Source organism: Rattus norvegicus, chromosome Y, assembly GCF_036323735.1.
Source record: "Rattus norvegicus strain BN/NHsdMcwi chromosome Y, GRCr8, whole genome shotgun sequence".
Lineage (NCBI taxonomy): Eukaryota > Metazoa > Chordata > Mammalia > Rodentia > Muridae > Rattus > Rattus norvegicus.
The window spans coordinates 54,914,703-54,925,345 of NC_086040.1; the positions used below are offsets into that span (position 1 = coordinate 54,914,703).

At 43.3% G+C, this 10,643-nt stretch overlaps 1 long non-coding RNA gene across 1 annotated transcript; it reads left to right on the top strand.

Moving 5' to 3' along the window:
• Positions 1-661: 661 nt before the first annotated feature.
• Positions 662-2,903, top strand: Ssty1-ps7 (spermiogenesis specific transcript on the Y 1, pseudogene 7). The gene is made up of 2 exons (XR_010061961.1): positions 662-787; positions 1,880-2,903. It is a non-coding gene; the product is annotated as a spermiogenesis specific transcript on the Y 1, pseudogene 7 (long non-coding RNA).
• The last annotated feature ends 7,740 nt before the right edge of the window (positions 2,904-10,643 follow it).

The following is a 10,643-nucleotide window of genomic DNA, read 5'->3' on the forward strand; positions in this document are numbered from 1 at the left end:
CTAATAAATTCCTTGTAACCAGAAGTGCTGGTAAATTTTAAAGACATGTAAAATATGACTGGTCGATATCGGGTTTGTCATGTTTATCACAACTTTGGAAGCAGGTCCAGGAGCTAATTTTTCCTCGATCTTTGCAAAGAATCCATAATTCATGATTTCCATTGACTTCAATACAATGTATTTAATCCTGTCAAATTCCAGTTTTGTTTGAATAAATATGACCCTCCTCTAATTGTGGGTTTTGATAAAGCTAATTTTGGTGTGCTCTCCAGTGGGCTGCCTCAGAAAGAGAGGTTAGAAGTATTTCTGATACGGAGAATGGCTTAAAGATAACCAAAGGAAAGATAGGAGTTGGGAAAATAACCACTAAGGATGTTGATGACTCAGAAATGAAAGATGTTTCAGAAAAAAAAATACATGAAAAGAGCTACTTGGGCAGATTGTGACTCGAGTCATCAGAATATTTGGGTGGGGACATTATTTTGGGTCTCCACGAGGGTACATGAGAAGCTAAAACCTAGATGCTGGAAGTTTCTAAGCCTAACTAGGGAAGGAACTGGCCTGAGAGGACTTCTATGACGTAAGCAGAGCCTGGATGATGTCACAGAGCAGAGATTGCGCATCTCTTCCACTTGGGGGCGGTAGACTCCCTTGACGGTGGTTCACTATCTTCGCAGCCCTGCGTGAAAGCCAGTTCAGCTCCTGAACCCCACAATTGTTTTACAGGCTTTTGGTGCCTGACCGGTTTCAGAAGACAGAATCTGGACGACTACGACATTTTCTTTCGGTAAATAAGTTTATGAAGATAACTGGGACCCTTGTAGCCCAGAAAGCAAAAAGTTTTCCCTCCTACAGCGAGTAACCGTATATTCTAATGCCTTCCACGTGTGAGAGCTGGGTGGATGGTCTAGACTAGTCAGTCTCCGGAGTTTATTTTCCTTTGCTAACAATATCTAATTTATAATTCTACTAAAATGCCAAAGCTCCTCTCTGTGCCTGTGCATTTTAGGAGATAATATTCTATTTTGGTTTTGTTTTGTTTTTTTAGTTTTGGGTTTTTTTTTGTTTGTTTGTTTGTTTTTTGTTTTTTTTTTTTGTTTTTTTTCGGAGCTGAGGACCGAACCCAGTGCCTTGTGCTTGCTATGCAAGTGCTCTACCACTGAGCTAAATCCCAAGCCCAGGAGATATTATTTCCAAATGGCTGTTGCCTAGACAAAAGACTCTTGGTGTGTTCGAAGATGCAACAGTTTCGTGGAATAAACCTGGGGCTGGGACAGGATGCCCAATACAGGAAGCCAGTGGACTGGTGTAATTTGTCTCTGGGCAGATACTTGTGGATGTTCCCACATAGCTCATAGTTAGAGGGTAGAAGAGAGGTGTGGCCACCCTTCTGGCTCCTTTGCTATCCTTTCTATGTTCTGCTTACTTAAAGTGTGGAACAGGGATAATTAATCCCACACTGACCTAGCCATTGAAGGAGAGGTTCCTCAGCAGAGGCAAAGTGCCTCGGGCTGAAGAAATGTGTCTGAATATGTTATTCTGAGATGTAGAGAACCATTTGTTCATTTCCCTTTAAACTTTAGATTTTGATTTTTGAGACAGGGTTTTTCTGTGGGTAGCTTTGGCTATCCTGGAACTAACTCTGTAGACCAGGCTGGCCTTGATCTCACAGAGGTCTGCCTCCCTGTGCCTCTTGAGTGCTAGAATTAAAGGTGTGCTCCACCATTGCCCAGCCGTTCTTTGAACTTCTGATTATGACAGAATTAGATTCAGATGCTCAAACCTGTATACCATCGCCTTCTTCACCTGCTCCAAAGTTCTCTTAGAAAAGAGCCTTGGTCCAGTGCCCTCCCCCACCCCACACCCATTGTTCTTGCAGGCACTCATATGACAGAGGCAGCAGCATTGTGTCTGGTTTAAGCAGGCAAGCTCTTCAAACCCAAGCCATGGGCAAGTATGAATCCTGAACACAGAGCGATAGCCACAAGACAGTGGACCAGGAGTGCTGTGGCCTACCACACTAGGTCTACAGCCATGAAGGAGAGGATGTCTCTGAGGAGGATGAGCACACCGAACTTCCAGAATCGGAGGAGGAGGAGGCCTTCTCTCAGGACCTGGGGAACATTGTGGGATACAGAATTTCTCATGGATGGAAGGAAGGTGATGAGCCCGTCACACAGTGGAAGGCTATCATTCTTGATCAACTGCCAACAAATCCCTCTCTTTATCTGGTCAAGTATGATGGAATTGACTGTGTATGCAGACTGGAAATTCACACTGATGAGATGATTTTAAAGCTTAAAGTCTTGCCTCACAAAGTAGTGTTTCCTCAAAGAAAGACGCCCATCTTGCAAGTGCCATGGTTGGCCAAGATGTGGAGCAAAAATTTGAGGGCAAACATGGCTCTAAGGACAACTGGAGCGGGGTGGTCCTAGCCAAGGTGCTGTTCATGAAGGACTGGTTTTTACATCACCTACGAGAAAGATCCAGTCCTATACATCTACCAGCTCCTGGATGATTACACAGAAGGTAACCTCCGTATCATTCCAGAGACTCCTCCAGCAGAGGTGAAGTCAGACGTTGACAGCGACATCTTAACAGGTCAATGTTTGCAGTACACCAGAAGTGACGGGTCCAAAAAGATCGGCAAGGTCATTTACCAAGTTCTAGCCAACCTTCCTTGTACTTCATCAAGTTTGATGGCGACATCCGCATCTACATCTATAATCTGATGGAAAAGATCCAATAAGGTGAAATTCACAAAATGTGGGGGACATAGATGGATAATTTATAGGATTGGGGGGAAATGTTTGTTTTTCTGTGTTTCAGATACCCAAGGGCCTTTGACAACCCCAGTATCTTTTCCAGTGGAATTTGTTTTTTGTCTAAAAATTAAAATGTGCGATGTGACGTGTTGTGTGTGAACACTTTGGTGGAGGAGATGGGCTTTGGTGGATGGAACATCGAGAGGAAGCAGGAAAGGTCGAGGCTGTAACAGTGAGTCTAATGTCACGTAGGCTAAAAATAACAGGACTGAGCTGGTCTGTTCTTTAGGGAGAGAAAAGAACTGGAGATGAGGCTTAGAGGAGCAGGGATGGCACGAGAAAAAAAGAGATGGATGTTTAGGAAGCAGTGGAGAGGGGCCAGACATAGATAGACTCTCTGAGGTGAAGTTTGAGGGAGAAACAGACAGTTGGGGTAAGAGTGGCAGGTAACAGGGAGGTGGTCTTGGAACTCAAGGGGAAACCCAATAAACTGATCCAAGCAGACTCAGAATCAGAGAAGATCGGGGATTGTTTGACTAACGAAACCTAATGAAACCTGTTTCTCATCTGTAGATTATTATTTTTAATTATGTGGGTGGGGAGAGGGCATGAATAGAGGAGACCACAGAGACAAGAATAGTCAGGTCACCTGGACCTGCAATTAAAGGTGGTTGGGAGCCATTGGACATGAGCTCAAAGAAACAAATCCATGTCCTCTTTCAAAGCAGACGAGCTCTTGATCCATTGGTCATCTCTCCAAGCCACAAAGTCATCTTTTTAAATACATCCAACCTTCACATGCAGAGAAGAGACCAGGATGAGGGTAAGAAAGATTAAATTGATGGTGATGTGGAAGAAAGACTAACGAACACATGAGGGAGTAGAGGACACTGAGGGACGAAGGAATTCCAAGATGGAGTTCTCAAAAAGTGAAGCTGGACCCAGGAAGAACAGAAAGGGTCTAGAATGAGTTGAACTTCGGCTGCATCCATATTTGTCTCTTTGGTTCCTTAAAAAACAGCCAAGCCATCACTACAGAAGGTGGATGTGAGATAGAGGCTTCCCCGGATGACATTTTGACGAGAATAACTCAAGAGTAGTAAATACCAAACTAAGTTTATGTCTATTGATTCCTGAAAGTATCATAAATCCCATTATTTTGTATGATCAGTAAAAAGTAATTTAAAAGAGAAGATGAGAATGCCACTAGCTTCTGCCAGGTGTTACCTGGATCCTGTGTTAAGCTTCCCTGAGCACTGATTGCCTCTGTTGCATCCTGTAATATTTTTTGAGGTCTCTGCTCAATGCACCTTGATGACCACAAAGAGCTCCTGCACTAGTTTGTCTTGCCTGGCTCTCCTTCGACTGGATGGCTTCCTACACACCTGTGGGCCCTTTTACCCTATCTAGCCCCAGGAAGTTCCCGTCTTTTACTCACATGTAATCTTATCCTCAGAAAACTCTTGACGGTGCCTCAATGCAGAGGTGCTGAGCTCTTTCCTATGCCATTTGCCGTGACTTTAAAATGCTTTGTGGTTCCTGACCATGTAGGTCTCTCCTCCTGAGAAGACCCTGTACACTCCATGCGGTCCCCCTGTGCCACATCTATACTCCAAGAGGGTCTTTGGAGGCAACCTTATCATGGATTCATTCATTGCTGTTTCTTCTCTCAAGAATAAGTTTCTCACTGCAGGACTTGAAAATACTTTCTATCATTGATTAATTCTGCTATTTGGGGGTTTTTATACTGATGGCTTATCTGACAGTTTTATTGCTGCGAAAAGACACCATAACCAAGGCAACTTATAAGGGACAACATTTAATTAGGGCTGGCTTACAGGTTCAGAAGTTCAGTCTATTTTCATGAAGGAAGGAAGCATGGAAGCGTCTAGGCAGACATGGTGTTGGAGAAGAAGCATATCACCCCCACAGTGATATGCTGCCTCCAACAAGTCCACACCTTCTCCCACAAGGCCACACGTCCTACTTGTGCCACAATATCCATGGGACAATCACATTATAACTACCACCATGATTTTATGCCAACTTGACACAAGTTAGTATCATCAGAGAAGAGGGAGCCTCAGTTGAGAAAATGCCTCCATAAGATCCAGCTCTAGGGCATTTTCTTAGTGATTGGTGGGGAAAGGCCCAGCCCACTGTGAGCGGCACCATTCCAAGGCTGGTGGTCCTCAGTTCTATAAGAAAGCAAGCTAAGCAAGACATGAGGAGCAAGAAAGCAAGCAGTGCCACTCTATAGCCTCTGCCTCAGTTCCTGCCTCCAGGATTCTGTCCTGTTTGAGTTCCTGTCCAAACTTCATTTGGAGATAAGCAGCAATGTAGAAGTTTAAGCTAAATAAACCTTTTCCTCCCTAACTTTCTCTTTGTTCACACTATTTCCTTACAACAATAGAAACCCTATGTGAGACAATTTCTTATAGAAACAGTGTGTCTAGTAGAGCCACAGACACTTACCTCATAACCACAAATAGAAATGTATAGACACTTTGTTTTAATATAAAGGTAAGACTTGCTCATGTACTGACCTGTGACTTTCTAGTTTGCTTCCTTCTCTCCCTGATGAATGCCATGATAAAAACTAACTTGGGGAGGAAAGGGGTATTTGCCTTAGAGTTTACAGACCATCACTGAGGGAAACCAGAACAGGAGCTTGAAGTGGTAACAAGGACCACTGCTTGTTGGCTTGCTCCCTGTCTCAGTCATTGTTCTGTTGCTGTGAAGAGACACCATGGTCAAGGCAACTACTATAAATGAAAGCATGTAATTGGAGGCTAGCTTACAGTTTCAGAAGCCTGGTCCATCATCATGGCAGGGAGCAAAACACTGGAGCAATAGAGAGCTACTGCTCTGTAAGCAGAGAGAGAGAGAGAGAGAGAAAGAGAGAGAGAGAGAGAGAGAGAGAGAGAGAGAGAGAGAGAGAGAGAGCGCTAAGCATGGGGCTCTTGAAAACTCTAACCCCACCCTTGTTGACACACCCACTTCCTCCAATGAGGCCACACCTCTTAATCCTTCTAATCATTGAAAATACTGTCACTCCCTGTTAACTAAATATTCAAATATTAGACTGTGGGTGCCTTTCTTATTCAAACCGCCAAACTCCCCATGGCATGCTCCCTTACTATTTCTTACAGCCTTAAAGGCTCTTCTTTTTATACATAACTACTGATGAACTTGCCCACAATGGTGGGCCCTCCCACAACAATCATTAATCAAGAAAATGTGCCATAGACTTACCCAAATACTAATCTAATGGAGGCACTTTTTGAATTGTTCTCTCTTCTCAGTCGGCTCCAGATTGTCAAGTTGGGAAAAAAAATAAATAAATAAATAAATAAATAAAAGCGAGAGACCCAGAGACCCAGCATTGTAATGTTTCTCTTACTCCATGTTACATACGCACCACCAGCCACTCTCTTCTCTCAGTGTATAGACCCACTTCCCTGTATGGCAGAACTGAAGAGTAACTACTCTCACCCACATGAATACTCGAGGATATGTGACAATAATTGAATACATTCTACAGCTCCCAACGCCAAGCAAAAGCATTTTAGTGTGTGCTACACTTACTGGGAAACTGTCAGTCACTGGTCATTTAATGGGTCACAGTAGACCACAGAACCAAAAAGTCACAACCTACATATCATCTCATCACAGCAGGAGACATAGCCCTTTCTCAAAACCCATGAATCTATCTGTAGGCTTAGATTTTTTCAAAACCTACTTTATTTAGGGTTCTTAAACACTTCAACCACCCTTCTAGCCCACCAACCAGATGTAGCAGAAAGAGAAAGTTACTAGGAAAAGGGAGAGTGTTGTGGACCTATTTAGAAGTAATTCTTTGGGGCAACTTCAATCTTCATTGTGCAGTATGGTCCAATAGCAAATGCAAAACATGAATCAGTAGCAGTGCCTTGATCTCGCAGAGACCACAGGCTCTAACAAACCAACAGGAAGCAGCAGAAGCACCCAGAAGCAGCCCAAATAGCTCAGGTTCTTTTGTGCATTTTTCATTTTGGAACGAAGACCAGCAAAGACCATAGAAGCCTTGCAAAGTGTAGCAATGTAAAAATGGCCTCTCCCTCTCCTTGGAATTACATTTAAGTTCTCCATAAACATGCTGTCCTCCTTCAAGTGTGTGCTCCAGCGAAATATCACATGCCTTCTCATGTGTCTGCTTCAGCAAAACTTCCACTCCTGACATAGATTCCAGAAAAACATCCTGTGACACAAGTGAGTTTCCAAAGAAACCAAAATTTCTCCACTTCATCTAGCCTGATCTCACACTCGTCCATGACATCACAAAACATATAATGGCAGTCTTGCAAGGGTCCTAGGTCCCAGCTCCATCAGCCGCTGGAGCTTCTGCAATTGCACTCTCTGAATCTCAGCCCCTTTCGGGAGCACAACCTTCAGTTATCCCCGTAAACATTGTGCTCTCTCCATCTTTGCTCTCAGCCAATAGCTGTCCAACTTCCAGCCAACTCAACTGTGACCAGAAAAACCCTCATCAAGAAAATCAATGAATTTGACTTGAATGTTTTCCCTGACAAAATGGAGTGTTCTCCCTGCATGGTTACACTGGTGTCTGAGTCATCTGTAATAAAACCCACTACTATTAAGAGCAAAGTCACAGGAACTATGACAAATAGCAAATCATACAACAAGCATCACAGTTGGCCAAGCCTTTTCTGCAGCTTTATTGAAGTATAATTTACATACTTAAAAAATCCTTTTATTTTAAGTGTGTAATTTAATGATTTTAAAGCAAAACTTATAGCTTCCTTCCCTTTTTTAATACTCATTTCCCACTAGTTCATACGATATTGAAGTCTATTAAAAACACAGAAGTGAAGTCAGGAGAAGGACCAGAGTGGGAAGCAGCAAGGTTCTTGATTTGCTAAGACAACAAATACATTGGCAGAATCTTCTGGATAAAACCACTTGCGAAACATTGTGTCTTCTCTTAGCATGCAGCCTCCAGACAAACAGTTTAAAGGATTAAGTCATGGTTCTTCCTACATCAAATCCGGACCTGACCTGGTATGGTCAGCATCACTTTTGGCCACTTTCATGTTAATCCCATTCATCACTCTTACAAGTTGCCTAGCTACTCACATAGTAAACAAACTTATTTTGGTTCTTAATTTCATACGTTTTGGTCCGTGGTCACATGACCATGAAAGAGGCACCATAGAGCTCAACTGCTAACCCCCCTGGCATCCAATAAGCATCAACACAGGAGGAGACCAAGGACAAAAAAACACCCTCCAAGACATGTCCCAAATGACCAAGTCTCTTAATTTCCTATCTCCTAGTTTCCCACCACCTTCATACACATCCATCAACAGATGAACTCATTGATTACAGCCCACAGGGTACAATCGATTTTCAAAGTCCCACCTTTGAACATTGTACTGAGACAATGTGTATATTAAACCCATAGGGTAGGGCCAGAAGGTTGAGTCAGAGGTCTAAACTTCACCTCACACTAGAAACAGCTGGGTAGGTTTCTCAACATCTCCTATTTCTTTCTGGTACTGATCTACAACATGTCTGGGTAGCGAGGGCTTAACTCCTAGACTCTCTCCCTAGCCCCTTCCAAAACTTTCTGTCCCAACTCCCCTTTACCTTTCTTTTTGAAATTTATCAAGTATGCTTGACAAGTGGAGACTGTATACATTTGAAGTATGAGGTGTAGAAATCTGATCACATTATACATTGAACAGATATTTTAAGATCAAGCTCATTCTCTCTCTCTCTTTCTCTCTCTCTCTCTCTCTCTCTCTCTCTCTCTCTCTCTCTCTCTCTCTCTCTCTCAGATCAACTGTCTTAACATACTCCACATACACAAACCCCAGTGACAATCAGTTCACCATTCCCAGGCTCTAATGTGTTGTTCATCCTGTAACTGAGTGATGTTGTACATTCTGTCCAATCTACTTCTCAAAAGGGAAAATGAGCACACCAGTCACCGGTTAAAACCCTCAAATGTCTCCATGTCACTGAGGGTAAGTTGGAAAGCCCCTCTGTTGAAGTCCCTCTGTTGATAGACAGATGCTGTTCCAGAAAGACCAAAAGCCATGACAAACCATCCCGAGCCTGGGAAATCATAAGTTTAGCTTCTTGTGTTTGTAAACTTTACAGAAAATGGGGTTTACAAGCAAGAAGAATGTAAAATTTCATGTTGCTAGAATATTCAGTCACATAGGTTATAGAGCGGCTGAACTCAGGGTTCGACAGGGGTGTGGTTGGGGGATTCATGTGTGTGTAAGAGTTGAGTGCTTGTCCCAAGTGTGAGGGCACATACCTGTGTACATATGTGCAGAGATGAATAGAATATGCATTCTCTTCCTCACTACTCTCCGTCTCTCAGCGAACCACAGCCCACCATTTTGATTAGTGTGGCTCGCCAGGATACTCTTGGCAATCCACCTGCCTCCCCCCTACAATGTTGCAGACATGATTAGCCATGCCTGGAGTTTTGCATAGGTGCAGAGAGAATTTGAACTCTTTGGGCTTTCAAAGCAAAGACTCTTTCCCACTGAGCTATCTTCCCAGTCCCCATCATGATATGGTCTATTGCAACTTTCAAGCCCTGCCTTCTGCTGTGTGTGTGTCTGTCTGTCTGTCTGTCTGTCTGTCTGTCTGTCTTTTTCTCTCTTCAAGTAATGCTGAGTTGATCAGAGGTCATAGTTAACCAATTTATGCTAGCTGCAGCATGCATCTTGCTTTCTTGATTCTGTAGACTCATAAACCGTGCAGAGATGTGCCCCATGATGAATCATACCTGAGTCTGACAAGGAACTGATTTAGATGAGATTTTTGATTCAGAAGTGAGTCAGCACTCTGAAGTACTTGGCTATGAAAATGATTTGGCATTTTGAATGCCAGAGGGTAGAATTGTATTGAGTTCTGTTCTCTTTAAAAAGATATGCTGACATCTGTTATGTAAATGGCATGGTGGGTTCCATGGGAAGGAGGAGGAGAAAAATTACTCTTTAGAAAGAACTTTATGAGGAAAAGGTCAGAACCACAAACAGCCATTATAGCCATGATCATGCCTTGAAGCAGAAATGAAAAACCTCTGGTGCTGATGGGGAACTTCCTTAGGAGAGATGGTAGCCAAAGCGAGCTGTTTTGTCCTCACTCTTTCCGCTTCAGTGGCTCAGCATGGGCAGCAACAGCATTTGTTCTGGGAAAAGCTAGATCTGACAGAGCCCCTGAACTGGCCCTTCTGCATCTTAAACCCTCTGGAGGACCAGTCTTGCAGCTGGTCCTAGTTGGGCTCTGATCCCTGCTGGGGACAGAGTCTAGTGAGTGAGGCCCAAGAAGTGGAATCTAATCCCCCATCAATTGTTTTAGAAGTGTTTTCTTTTTCTCATGAATCACTTTAGAACAGGGCTATTTATCAAGGACCACTGGTCCATGTAATTCATCAGCTAAGGAAAATGCTCAAATGGCTTTCTTACTGACTAGCAGAATTTTAAAAGGCTGTAATTTAATTAGAGGCTACTCATGAGAGGGACACATAAGCCTAATAGAGCATTTTATTTAGTGGGGCAATGACACCTGAGGCACAGGAGATACATGTGTGTGTGTGTGTGTGTGTGTGTGTATGTGTGTGTGTGTGTGTGTGTGTGTGTGTGTGTGTGTGTGTGGTGACAGCAGTAACACTGTCCATTTCTCCCTTTCTACTCTTCAGGTTTGATGCTAACTTGGAACTTTTAATGTGAGTTCAACCTCTCCCATCCATCTTTGCCTCCTTCTCTTTCCCTCATTCTTCTCTACTTTTCTTCATCCTTCAGGGAGGGACACCAGCTTTCAGTTCACAGGGTAACAAAGCCCAAGTCTTGAAGA